Genomic DNA, 12,450 nt, shown 5'->3' with positions numbered 1-12,450 from the left:
GTATCTTCTAAAGATCAAAGTCTACGGGATGACGAAGCTGCCCTCTCGAGCTGCCCAGGCGTTTCAAGCTCGATCGTAAACTATCCCTTGACAGGTCGCACCTTCACCGAACAATGCGCTTTGTTTGGGGCACCGAGCGTGTAACCTTCTTCTGATGAGCCGTTCACTTGCATCCTCTCCACCGCCCACCTAACCACCGCACACGCATCACAAAACAGCTTTCCAACTGTTGTTGTCGTGGCCCACTTTTGCCTGGTCCGTGAAAGTGTCAGACAAACCAAAAAAAAAAAAAAATGGAAGAATGAGCAGACCAGAAAAAAGGGCAGTGCAGCAACACTTACGCATACCGCACCATTGCTTTTTGGTCCGATTTTATGTTCCACCACCATCACCAACCGAATGACTAAACTACAAGTCCCGTAAACACACAAAGATACACACACACCGTGACCTAGACTGTGACCTCATCCCACACTGTTGGGGCGAAACCGTCCTAATAAGGAGCTGTTTCGTACGTCTTAACCGCCCCGTGGGCTAACCCGATGCTACTACGCTGAGCTTGTCGCCCGTTCGAGCATCATGCTGCGTCCCAATGATGACGTGGATTGCAGCTGGCACGTCACCGAATTTGACACTGAGGCGCGTCCACACCGAGCCAGCAACTAGCAGCACGCCCTGTCGTTGTATCCTTTTCTTTGCACGACCACAAACACAAACACACAGCAGCAGAGTCCTACACACTCAAAGGCAACGGGCATACAGACACACACACGCACATGCACTGTCACATTTACCGTACACGTGCAACTCGATACAGTGGTTCATATCAGCTCACTGAAAGTGTCAAAAATAACACACGAAATGTACACACGCCTGACAATGCCTACTGCTTTTGGTTCGGAAAATGGAGAACTGATGTGTTTTAACCTTTCCGTATGAATACGCACACACACTCACACAAACACGAACATACAGAGAGTCCTTTGGTGAAAACGTGCGATGAAGTGATCCTTGAAGTGTGATTGCTTCTTGTAGCAGTATAATTTTGTTTGAAAAAGTCCATAACTTTAGCTAAGCACGGTCGGAAACAGTGAACCAATTTCGGGGTTTCTTCTAACATCTACCAAATTCCTATCGGTGGTGCATTTGCACATGTTTTTCTTTTGCTTATTTCACTGTCCTTTGAAGGTAAGGTAATGTATTCTTCTTTTACAACAAAAAAAGCTATTTTATACCGTAAATCCTGATCCCTGGGAGCAGTGCTTCAGCCCACACGGTCGAGCTTGCCACATCCCGCACACGGGTGGAGCTTGCTGTGTAATATCGCCCTTTTTTTTGTTGGTTCGTTGCTGTACTTGCTCCTTGGTACAGCAGTGGAATTTTCCCAGCGGAAAATGTTAGGCGTTTTTCGGTCTCACAAACTTCCCAAAATCCGCACCATACTCACTCACTCTCCGCAACTGCCCCCATGGCCTAACCTACTCACTTTAGCACACACACACACATACACACACATACTCACACACACACACACAAACATGGCTCTCTTGCTTTCTCTTTCCCGCTCACTCTGCTGCTCTCGGTAGGCGCATCGCATTCGAGCAACGGGCTCTCTGTTGTTGCTGTTCTGGGCACGGTGACAACGGAGGACGTTGATGATACTTTGATGATGCTGCTGATACAATGACAATGACGGTTTCGCCTTACGGCTCACGTGCAAGAGGGAGGAGAAGGAGGAAGCTGCTAAGAAGCTAAGCAGGGGTCCAGCCTGCCGTGCGTGACCTCTGGGTTTCGGCGAGCGGCGGATTACATGGTCCGCTAAGCTGTACGACACAAACTGCGGACAGTTGCTGTTGGGATTATCTTACCAAGGAATGTTCCACGGTGCTGCTACACGAGGATGCTGCTGCTTACGCGTGTCTGCTACCAGATGCTACGGTGCAAGCAAACGCTCTACTTGTGCATTGGTTGTTTGTGGTTACTACTAACTGCTACTGCTGCTGCTCCTGCTGCTGCTGCTCCTGCTGATGCTGCTGCTGCTGGAACTGCTTACTTTACGCTATCAGTGGCTGAGCATCCCACTTGCGTCAAACCGGGAACGCCTAGCGTGTTCCTTACACGGGCCAGGGGCAAAAAAACAGCTCGGTCGCTGGACCACGACAGATACCTCCCGCGAGGACCGTGCTGCTGGAACCTGCGAGGAAGGGGCCGTTGTAGCGCTTGCTACGCGCTTGCACGGGTTTTCGGTTTTCGAGGGCGTTTTCCGTTACGGGCAGCCTCGTCTACTCTTTCCCCGCTGACGAGTCGCGTGGCCACACGGAGCAACCCGAAACGACCGAGCAACGAGCACTACCGTGGCACCCAGTCAGGTTCACCAGGAGGGCCCTCTGTTTTGCTTTTCACTCGAATGCAGCCCAAAACCAGCACCAGGACCGCGACTGGACCAAAACGTCACACTACCGTTCCGCAACTAGCCAGCCAGCGTTTCGCGTTTTGTGTGTGAAGCCTGTTTTCGTGCGCTTTTTTTGTGTGTGTGTTAATCTCTTCTCACTCTCTGTTCTTCCCTTGGTTTCTGGCTTCGGTTTGCTGTTGTGTCGGTCGCGCCCCGGGCGCTCCTGTCCTGTCGTGCGGTGCAGCGTTGCAGAATGGTGTGCGTTTTGGGGTTAACAAAAATTATCTAATATTGACAACAAATCGCAATCGGTAACAAACGGTCGAGGCGATTTCATCAATCCGCGGGCTCAAAGGCAACTGGAGATGGCTGAGAAAAGATCAGTGGCTGCGCAACTGCGCAGGTCTGCAGCGGTTCGACGCGCAGCGAGCGACGGCTCCCGTACGGGCCCCGAAACCACGCGCGGCCAGCCCCGATGTTGGATGCGTTCGGGCCCCGTGTGCGTCCTCGCTCACTCTCGCACCTTCGCGCGGTCTAGTGCCTGGGCCTGGGACGGGTTTGATACGGCTTTCGCCAACCGTTCGGGATGCTGGCACCATCTCCCCATCTCTATCGCTGTGCTCGCGGCAGCCTCTCGCGTGCTCTCGTGCGCTTGCACAAAAACACGGAGATGCGGCTAAGATGAGACGAGAGCGGGAGAACGAGCGAAAGAGCGCAAGAGAGCGACCGTGCTGTCCCGTTCCACGGTGGTGAATGGTGAAGCCTTCGCTTGGGAAAACTTTATCTCATGAGTTTTCACACATGCACACACACGCACACATACACCATCCCTATGGTTTTGGCTTTCGCGTTGAGCGAGTCCTTAACTGCTGTTTTTGCGGACGGGTTCGCCCTGTTCTTCACTGTTCAGCTCACAAATGACACACCTTCTCACGTGGCCCGACGGGCATGATGCGCTCGACGCAAGACATCGTCTCCTATTTTCCACTGTTTTTGTCCTCTCTCTCTCTCTCTGTCTCTCTCCGCTCACATACACACACAAAAAGGGAGTGCCCCAAGTGTCAGCTTACAGGGAGTTCGAGATCGGACATTCAGGAAGCTCCGAACCGTCCGCACGATTCACGCCACATCATCATCATCATCGTCATCATCATGGTCCCGGTTGATCCGGTCGTACTCCGGGTTGCGGGAGTATAAATTCCTTTCTTTCATTCTTTATAATTTTTATAGTATTTGGGCAGGCCAAACGACCGTAAAGGGCTCGCACGTACGTCAACACAGTCGTGACGGTTGCGCTCACTTGTGCTCATTTTCGTACGGCTCACCGTTGTTGGCTCACTATGGCTCACTGCAATGGATGGTGGCGGGTGACTGTTGATGGAAGGGGGGAGGGGGAGAGATTTTTACTACCGTGGGAACAGTTGTTTTACGAAAAGGCAGCCAGCGAAAACAGCTACCCGTTTTGCCGAGGTCGCGCGTTAAGGGGCATAAGCAACGGCAAACGGTCCCGCTGACGTTTGTGCTTTCGAATGCACACTGCAATAATAACCACAAAGGGCGGGCACTCCGGGAAGCATTCGGCAGCTGGGGCGTCAGACAATATGCCAGACGGGTCGAATTGGCGCTGGGCGAGACGTTCCTGTCGGGGGTTTTGTTGGTGATTTCTTGCAGGATTTGCGATACAAAAGATGGTTTTTCGGTTGTTATAAAAATGAATCTAAACTGATTAGTTCAGGTGGTGGGGTAGAGGTCAATATATTTCTTATGTTTACAGATTTTTCATGTTTGAAAGATTGTTAAGATGTTTGTTTAATAAATACTACATAATAGATAAATGAGAGCTAGCTTTCAGGGGACATGTTGCTATGGCCAAAGAAGATAAGTTATAAATCAATTTTACAAAATTTTATAAAGTTTTAAATACCTATGGTTAGCTTCAATGTCTTCAAAGTTCAAACAATGTTGTTATTGAAAAGAATTACCCATAATCGAGAAGATGCTGACAGAAGGAAACCGAAATCGTTCAATACCTACGTCACATCACATGGTAGGTTGCGTACTAGAAAAAAAAAGCTGCTGAACAAGTCGGTAGAGCGTTCTAGCTAACTATTGCAGCAACAGAAGAATAAAAAAAACCCGAATATTTTGGGCGTGAGGTGACGATGATCGTGACAACACACGCGAAAACTGTGGCTGAGCGCCCGCACCAGCATCGTGAGGCACGAAAGACACGCGAAGATGGTGGGACTGATTCCGGTGAGCACAGCAAACAGCACCGAGAGAACGGAGCACTCCGTGGACGGATTTCTTCGCTCACCAGCCAAGGGGCGAGGACGGTCATATTAAAATACTCCACAGATGGGCGCACATGGGCTAAAACTTCTCTTTTGGGGCCGAGAAAGGGCCGCTTTCTACCGCACTCTTGTGTAGTACAAACAGCGAGAGAGAAGAAAAGCGAAATAAAGAGGGAGAGAGAGAGAGAGTGAGCAAGTGATAATGTACGATAAGATATGTGGGAACAAAAGCAGAGCAAGCGGGCGTGAGAAGATGGAAAACAGAAAGGGTACGTTATCACATGGCACTAGACAAACGGTTACTGCAATGTTGGGGCAAGCCAGGCGGGACACTTCATCCCGAGCAATACACACACACTCAAAAAAGGAAAAAAACCCTAAAAAGGCACAAACACTCAACCATATCCAGCTTCTCGTTGTTTGGTGTTGTACACAAAAACGAAAGTTTGGCAGAACAGTCATCGCAGAACGGTAAGCGACAATCGGCAAACAAACGATTGTAGGCATGCTGCGAGGCTCGGAGAGGGGGGGGGAGGAAGAGATCGTTCGTTGATTTGGGGCTTGCTTGCCTATTGGTAGGATCGGGACACCCGACACACGAGCCAGTCGCAATGAACGTCAGTGTGGGCAGCCGGACTTTTGTTTTTGGCTGACAGTGAGTTCAGGGTGTTCCCAGGGGTCGCATAAGTAAATGGGCGACAAACTGCACCAGTCGATGGCAGACATGAGAGCGATCGGAATGAGGCAACCGGGTACATAGGGAAGGCAAAAAGGTCGTCCCAGTTTTTTGACACGATTTTCGAATCGGAAGGGTAATGGCGTTTTGCATGCAAAGCGGTCGTGGAAAGTGTGGAAGCTGTCCGGAATTCGCTGTCGAAGCTGTTTACGCCCTGTACGCAGATGGTGGTAATGATGGTAGGTAGTAGGGCAGAATGGGGAGGAGGAGGAATCGCATAAATGACCTCACAGATTGAAGCTATCTCTGCGTGTGGAGGAAGAGGTGAAGCTTGATCTCAGCGTACTCAGCGCTCGTTTAACGGCGTGGGGTGGTGGTAAAGCCATTTTACTGTGACGAGGCAAACAGTCACAATCGGTAATGTGGGTATGTGTATGCGTGCGAACCGAAATCAATCGTAAGTATTCGTGCACCCTGTTTGCGAGGAGTTTAGCAAAATCAAGAAAAATTTGCCACACGCTGAAAGAAAGAGTGTAAAAAGCCTTGAACTCCGCTCTGTTCCATCTTCGTACATTGCTTTTGTCGATTATTGATGTCTACTACTTCGTTCACTGCCCTCCATCAACCAGTTCAATCGCACGATTCCAGGGTGGACATTCATCAGCGCTGAATGTATCGATATATTGATTTGCTTTCCTTTCCTCTAAATTAATCTTCACCCTGATCTGTTATCGATAGCACAACACAGCTCGGTCAAGAGAACACATCCGGCATTCAAGCATCCAGTTCCGTCTTTGTGACGCCTGCCACCCATTGGCTGGGGCTTCATGTCGGCGGGTAGTGTCCGATTTCCGCTAGCTCCTTTTGCCCCACTTGTCGTGCGCAAATCAGCACTTTTGTTTACCCACAGACACACACAAACACACAAGCACACATAGCGCTAACATGCTTGCAATAAATCATACCGTTAGCTAACTAGCCTGCTTCCGCTGCTCAGTCCGCCCGGGTATGGTGACCGGGTGTCGAGCGATCACGATAACGGGCTCGGGAGAAAGCACCGATCGGCACCGGATCGTGCTAGTTCCGGCTCGAGGTATTGTGTTGAGGTTCCACTTCATAAGCCAAGTACAAAATACCCGCAAACACACGACGATTTTAAACACTGTGCAAAACGGGAAGCCCCACGTTTGCGAAATTGGTTGCTCACAATCCAATTACAATCACGATCGGTTTTCGAAGAAATCTGGCTTTGCACATTAAAACAACACTGTGCCAGCTTAACGAGAAAAACGTGTGTGTGTGTGTGTGTGCCACCTTCTGGTGCGCTTTCGTCACTCGTTTGCCCGGGTCCACGCTCATCCGGATTTACTGCCCCACTCTCGGGACACTGGCAAAGCTTAGGTGATGTGCTTGATTTAATCGCAATCCACTTGCTTCAAGTGGCAGCTGCCCCTTTCACCGACTCCAACTATACACAGCCACACCCAACAGACGGGGAGAGTCCCAGCAGCAGCAGCAGCAGCAGCAGCAGCAACACCATCGACAGCGGATGTGTATTTATTGCTAATTAAAACTCTTCGATCCCTTGATTAGGTCGCCATTGTGCACTGCTCCTTCGGTCGCTTGTGTCGAAGCAACATGACTATACCACGTTCCAGTAAGGCAAACGCTTACCATTGCCTTTGGGCGTAGAAAAGGGCACTAACGCAACGCCACATCGGTGCGATTGATCCCGTTGAGCTGTGAGGGAGAGAGCAAGAGAGAGCGAGAGGATGTGTATGTGTGTGTGTGTGTGTTGGAAAATTATAAAACACAAAATTAGCCATGTTTGGTTAATCTTTCTGCCTGATTACCCAAACCGAGCTGGTGCGTGGGCTAATGGGAGTGAATAAAATCGGAGCCACCACCGGTGCCTACATCAACAAGTACCGGGCGTCTCCATCGTACCCGGGCGTAATTGACGTAGCAGGCCGGCTCACCAGCACGACGGCTGGCAAATGGGTGCGGCGTATTAGGTGATGCTGAATGATTTTGAATGATGGTTGGCTATGTAGTAGAAGCTGTACGTTCTACTGCTCGTACTTGGGGTTTCGTGGGGAAACCAAACGAGGCAAACGATTTAAAATCTGTTTTTAATTGTTGGATAATATACGGGGAGGCATAATATTCAATGTAAGCGTATATAACGATACTTTCTTCTCAGATTCAGCTTCCATGAGCTTGTAAGCATGTACTAAACCGATGGTAATAAAGTTTCTTTGGACATATTTGTTCTAGGAAACACCTGTTGCTGATAAGAAAAAAAGACAAACAAATAAACTGGTATATTACTACCTTCCCTTTGGTGTTGCAATATATAATGATTTTTTTTATCGTTTACGAATCACATCAAAGGGCTTAATAAGAGTTTTTAATTAGTTTTGGCTAGGTTAGGGACAAATTATTTTTCTCCTTTGTAACAAACCAGCAAGGGTAGAGAGCGAGAAAGAGAGAGATAGAGAGAGAGTGAGAGAGAGAGAGAGAGAGAGAGAATAAAAAATCAATTGATGCATAATTAAGTTTTGCTGTATGATATGTAATAGAGAAAAGTTTGATGGAAAGCTGTAATTTATAGAGGCACTTTTTCCATAGACGTATGTGTTTTTTTTTAAATCTACTCGGGAATACTACTACACAGACGTGCCGGCCTATACACAGGCTTTCGAGACTTTATTCATAACCACGCAGCCGGATAGTAAACCCTTGCTATGGGAGTACGGTCCTTTCTAGGCTTGAACCTATGACGGACATGTTATTGAGTCGCTCAAGTAGACGACTGTTCCACGAGACCGCGCTATCATATTTCAAAAAAATACTACATATTTCTTCAACAAATGTACACACCTGCAACGATCACTGCGTTCAAAACAAATCGCTGCACGCATCCCCATAATGGTGAGATTTACATGGTGCTAACATATTTCCCTCCCCTTACATACTATTGCTAGCGACCCATTTGTGAGCCTACTGCTCCATATTTCACACCCGTTCGACACGCACGCGTTCCTGGTGCGTACATCTCACCGAAGAACGCTAACGGCCGTTCGACAAACGAACGATGACGATAACCAACACACCAACCAACCGACCAGAGCAGAGCAAACGACCGACCGTTGAAGGTTTTTCGATGATGCCAGCTGGACGAAACGGGCAGCGCTCGAAATGCGATAAATTATCTTCTTAGCACTAATTTATGGCTAATATTGACTTGCGGGTTGAAATCTTCCATCGCTTTCGGGACGGTACTCGCTGTGCGAATAGTTTTCTCTAGTTCGGTCGAGTGGGACGTTCCATTCGTCGATTCGTTCCATTTCGTCTAGTCTCGTCTAGCTCTGCACAGTAATGTTGGCCACCATTTGCGATTGCACGTACGTACGTGCAGGATGAAGCGGCTCGCAAGAAAAACGACACTGGCCATAACCGTTTACTGAGAACACATCACGCGTTTGCTGATGCTGAATGGCACCTTACCGGAACGGAGCGAGAGTAAGTACCCTATCCAGAAACTCCCCAGTAAGCTGGCCCGTGCGATAAAAGATCTGTGGGAATGAGTTCCACAGACTACTTGCTGGCGGAATGTGTTGAATGTGTTCGTAAAATTTACCGTAAAGAATATTATTGCTAGTTGAGTAGCTGCAAACACGGCCGAACGAAAGGCCCCCTCCTTTGAGCAAACATATCCTACTCACTACCTTCTTTCTACCCCCCTTCCCAACAAAGTGAGTGGAATTCATGAACTGTGTACCGTGATTTATGGCGAGACATTCTGAGAGATGGGGAGAAAACAAAAGCAAAAAAAAAGAATCAAGGCGAAACCATTCCGGAACTATAGCCCACTCCCATCAATGCAACGAATCATGAACAATTATGTTTTCCTTCGCCCGATTCTGGTTGAAACGGAACCTACAAGACGGAGCAGCGCTGGCGGATAAGCTTCATCGCAGCTTCAGCACCGTTCCATCTGCTTGACTGCTTCCCTCTCTCGGCTTATGGATGAGTCCCGTGGGACTCGCTCGGCCAGGGTGGAAACTTTCGAGTTTCGAGTTTCGAGTTGGAATTGGATTGGGATGACTTTTAACTTTCCGTGCAGTTGGAGCAGCGGGATTCTATAGCCGTATAGCCGCGAGCATCCGGCAAAGGGCTAGCTGGCGTTTGCGTTTTTATTTCCCCATTATTTCACACCCGTCAATGATAAACAAGCTTCACAGGGGCTCGAGTGTTTCGAGTGCAGTAGTTGTTCTGTTCTATTTGCCTTGGCTGTCGGTGGAGATGCTAATTTGATGCCAGCGAAACCAATGCCAATGTCCAATAAATCAATCGAGCGGGATGAGTATAGATTGATCGATTTTTTCTTTCTACCATCGCATTCAAAGAAGTAATTTGTAAAAAGACTATTGAACAAGACAGATACCCAATTTACTGGCTGATTTGTCATACATGTTTGTTTATTTATTTATCAACGATTATTTAAAGGCATTTGTTAAAATTACATATGAGCTGATCATCGTGAAACGTGATCTTTCACGTGATTTACCTGTGCATCATTTCAATTCGTGATGATCTCACCGAGCCGTGCGTGAAGTTAAAGGACAGTTGGTATACAAAATCATTAAAAAACATAATTCTCTTCATCTATAAAACTTACTGGGGTAAATGTACCAGTATTGGGCAGGTTAGTGCACCAGTTTCACTAAAACTGCTGGTACACTAACAATTTTTATTATTTTTCGTGAAAAAGAAAATATTTTGAACGATAAACCATCGTATTATGTTGTGTTAGTTTTTATTTGCCGATTGAAATGTATTATTTAAGAGATATTCAGGAAAATGCAAACATTGTTTTTGTTCCCATTGTCGACAGTTTGGTCCTAGTTTCGGCAGGTTGTGCTCCCATTTTCGGCAACGCGAATATGGTGTTAAAAAGTCAAATCTAACACCATATTCTATCTAACTATAAAATTTTTGCTGCTCATTTTGGTAATTTTTCTGGTAGTTTTAAAGTCTCATTGAAGTGAGTTACAAACAAAGAAATCCTTGAAGAAAAGAGACAGTCTGACGGCTATAGAGTACTGGCTCACAAATTATTATTTTTCTCTCAAGTTATTAGATTGTATACAGTGAAAACAGTGGTGATATTTGATACATGAAATGTCGTTTTATGTGTCCTCATACGCATTGTGATAAATGAATATTCAGCAAAATAAAAAATGTGTTATTGTTTCAAGTTTCGGTAGGAGCCTACAGCATTGATTTGTCAAAAATCAACATTTACCGTGTACCTATTTCAACCGGTACCGTGTACCGGCAGCATTTAAGGTGAATAATTATTATTTTTCGTGATTTAAAAATTCTAAACGGACTAGAATAAATTCTACAACCATAGAAACTTTCATAACAAAACCATACTTTCTTTGTTTTAGTGCTCTGATTCTCTTAATAACGAAACCTGCCAAACTATTGGCTGACAGCAAATATGCCGAAAAATTGTGAACTCTGCACATTTTGTTTGATATTTTGAAAAATATGCGAGGGAATGATGTGAAACCTCGTATATGAATAACAAATGAGCATATCTATATTCAAAACATATTTGTGGAGACTATTTTCAACGCGTTTTTGCGTCATTACACGTTTTTAGTTACCCTGCCGAAAACAGGTACACTGCCGAATACTTCTTACAGTTACCCTGTAAGGATCATTGATTAACCAAAGACTCAGCAACGTTCAGCAATACTCTCCAATAAATCAATCCATCCAGCTCTTCTTTCTTACTCAAAGCAGCGCCATTTATTTCGGACAATATCCTACCACAAAACTGCCTACAATGATGCCCTTTCCATTAGTAAATTAGCAAGTGGCATAGAAAGAGCGTAGAAGAAAGAAAAAAAAAGCACACACACACATTAGTTTTCAACCCCCTCGGTGAGATGCGAACCTGAGCAGCATTAAGCAAAAAAGTTTCAGTTCCCCATTGTGTACGTATTATGCTCCCCACGGACGCAGACAGTACGCTTGCCGTGCATACAATCTGTACGGCGCGTGCTGGGCTCACCAATAGCATTCACTCACGCTTTCGTGTGACGAATCGGTTCCCTCCGTTGGGGAAGCCCATCGGGTTTGGTGGTGTGAGGGGGGTGGGGGGCCACTATAACCCTCCAGCATTGGATGCTCTTGCCTTTCAGCGCATTTCGCCGATGGAATTGTTAAGAAATTCCGCTGAACTATGTATGGAACCCTCATCAAACGGGACACAATATTTCATCGTAGCTGAATTTTTTATCATAATTGATTTCTGCCATGGAAAGCGTTGGCTCCACTTTTCTTTTTCGTATTTTTTCTGTGTGTGTGCATCTCTTTCCTTTCGCTTCCAACCGTTCAGCGTGGTTGGCGGTTTCCACTTCACACCGTAGCCGTGGACGGGTGTGTGCGGCCAGACGAACCCACTAGACTGTCGCTTGCCGTAATGTATTGCCTTTTTTTTTCGTGTGTGTGTGTATGTGTCAGCTTCCGAAACCGTAACGAAGCGATTCCGGGTAAGCTGGTATGGTACGGGGGGAACTCCCTTTGGGGGTTTGGTGGAAAGTTTAAGAAATCCGAGAAGTCATCTATTGTGGTAAGTTTTCGTGCTATGTTACCTTTCCCGAAACTATGCTGTGCTAGGTGGTTACAGTTATTTTTTCTTCAGATTTTTCTTCGAAATTTATACTTTCCTAACCATCTTGATAATTTTTCAAAACTGTTCAGCTTTTAGCTTTCATAAGTTTGATAAATGAACCTCGAAAGAAGGGGGTTTCTAACAGCCTTTCGCTCTCTTCTCGTTCCCGAAAAACGCTAAAAAATAATCTGAAATGAACCGACTCGGCACAACTTTTCCATCTCAATCTGTTCAATCAAAAGTGATTTAAACTCAATCTACATCAACCTAACCGTACAGCAACTGTGGGCGATGTGAATAGTTTTGAAGCAATCTTTCCGGGGAAGGAGGGGAAGAGTGTCCCCTTTTTACAGGGCACCTGATTGGTGACACAATTCTCGTGGGGAGACGATCC

The 12,450-nt window shown here is 46.6% G+C and overlaps 1 protein-coding gene across 1 annotated transcript in view; it reads right to left on the bottom strand.

Annotated features, from left to right (window-relative positions):
• The window catches only part of LOC120898242 (acetylcholine receptor subunit alpha-like 1), a 60,785-nt gene extending 58,053 nt beyond the window's left edge, over window positions 1–2,732 (bottom strand). Inside the window, exon 1 of the mRNA XM_040303804.1 lies at window positions 1,869–2,732. The gene's annotated coding sequence lies outside the window, so the exon portion shown is untranslated. The remainder of the gene's footprint in view (window positions 1–1,868) is intronic.
• Between the last annotated feature and the right edge of the window lie 9,718 nt (window positions 2,733–12,450).

This window comes from Anopheles arabiensis, chromosome 2, assembly GCF_016920715.1.
Source record: "Anopheles arabiensis isolate DONGOLA chromosome 2, AaraD3, whole genome shotgun sequence".
Taxonomy (NCBI): domain Eukaryota; kingdom Metazoa; phylum Arthropoda; class Insecta; order Diptera; family Culicidae; genus Anopheles; species Anopheles arabiensis.
The sequence above is the reverse complement of the archived record's forward strand: the minus strand, read 5'-3'. Positions and strand labels throughout refer to the sequence as shown.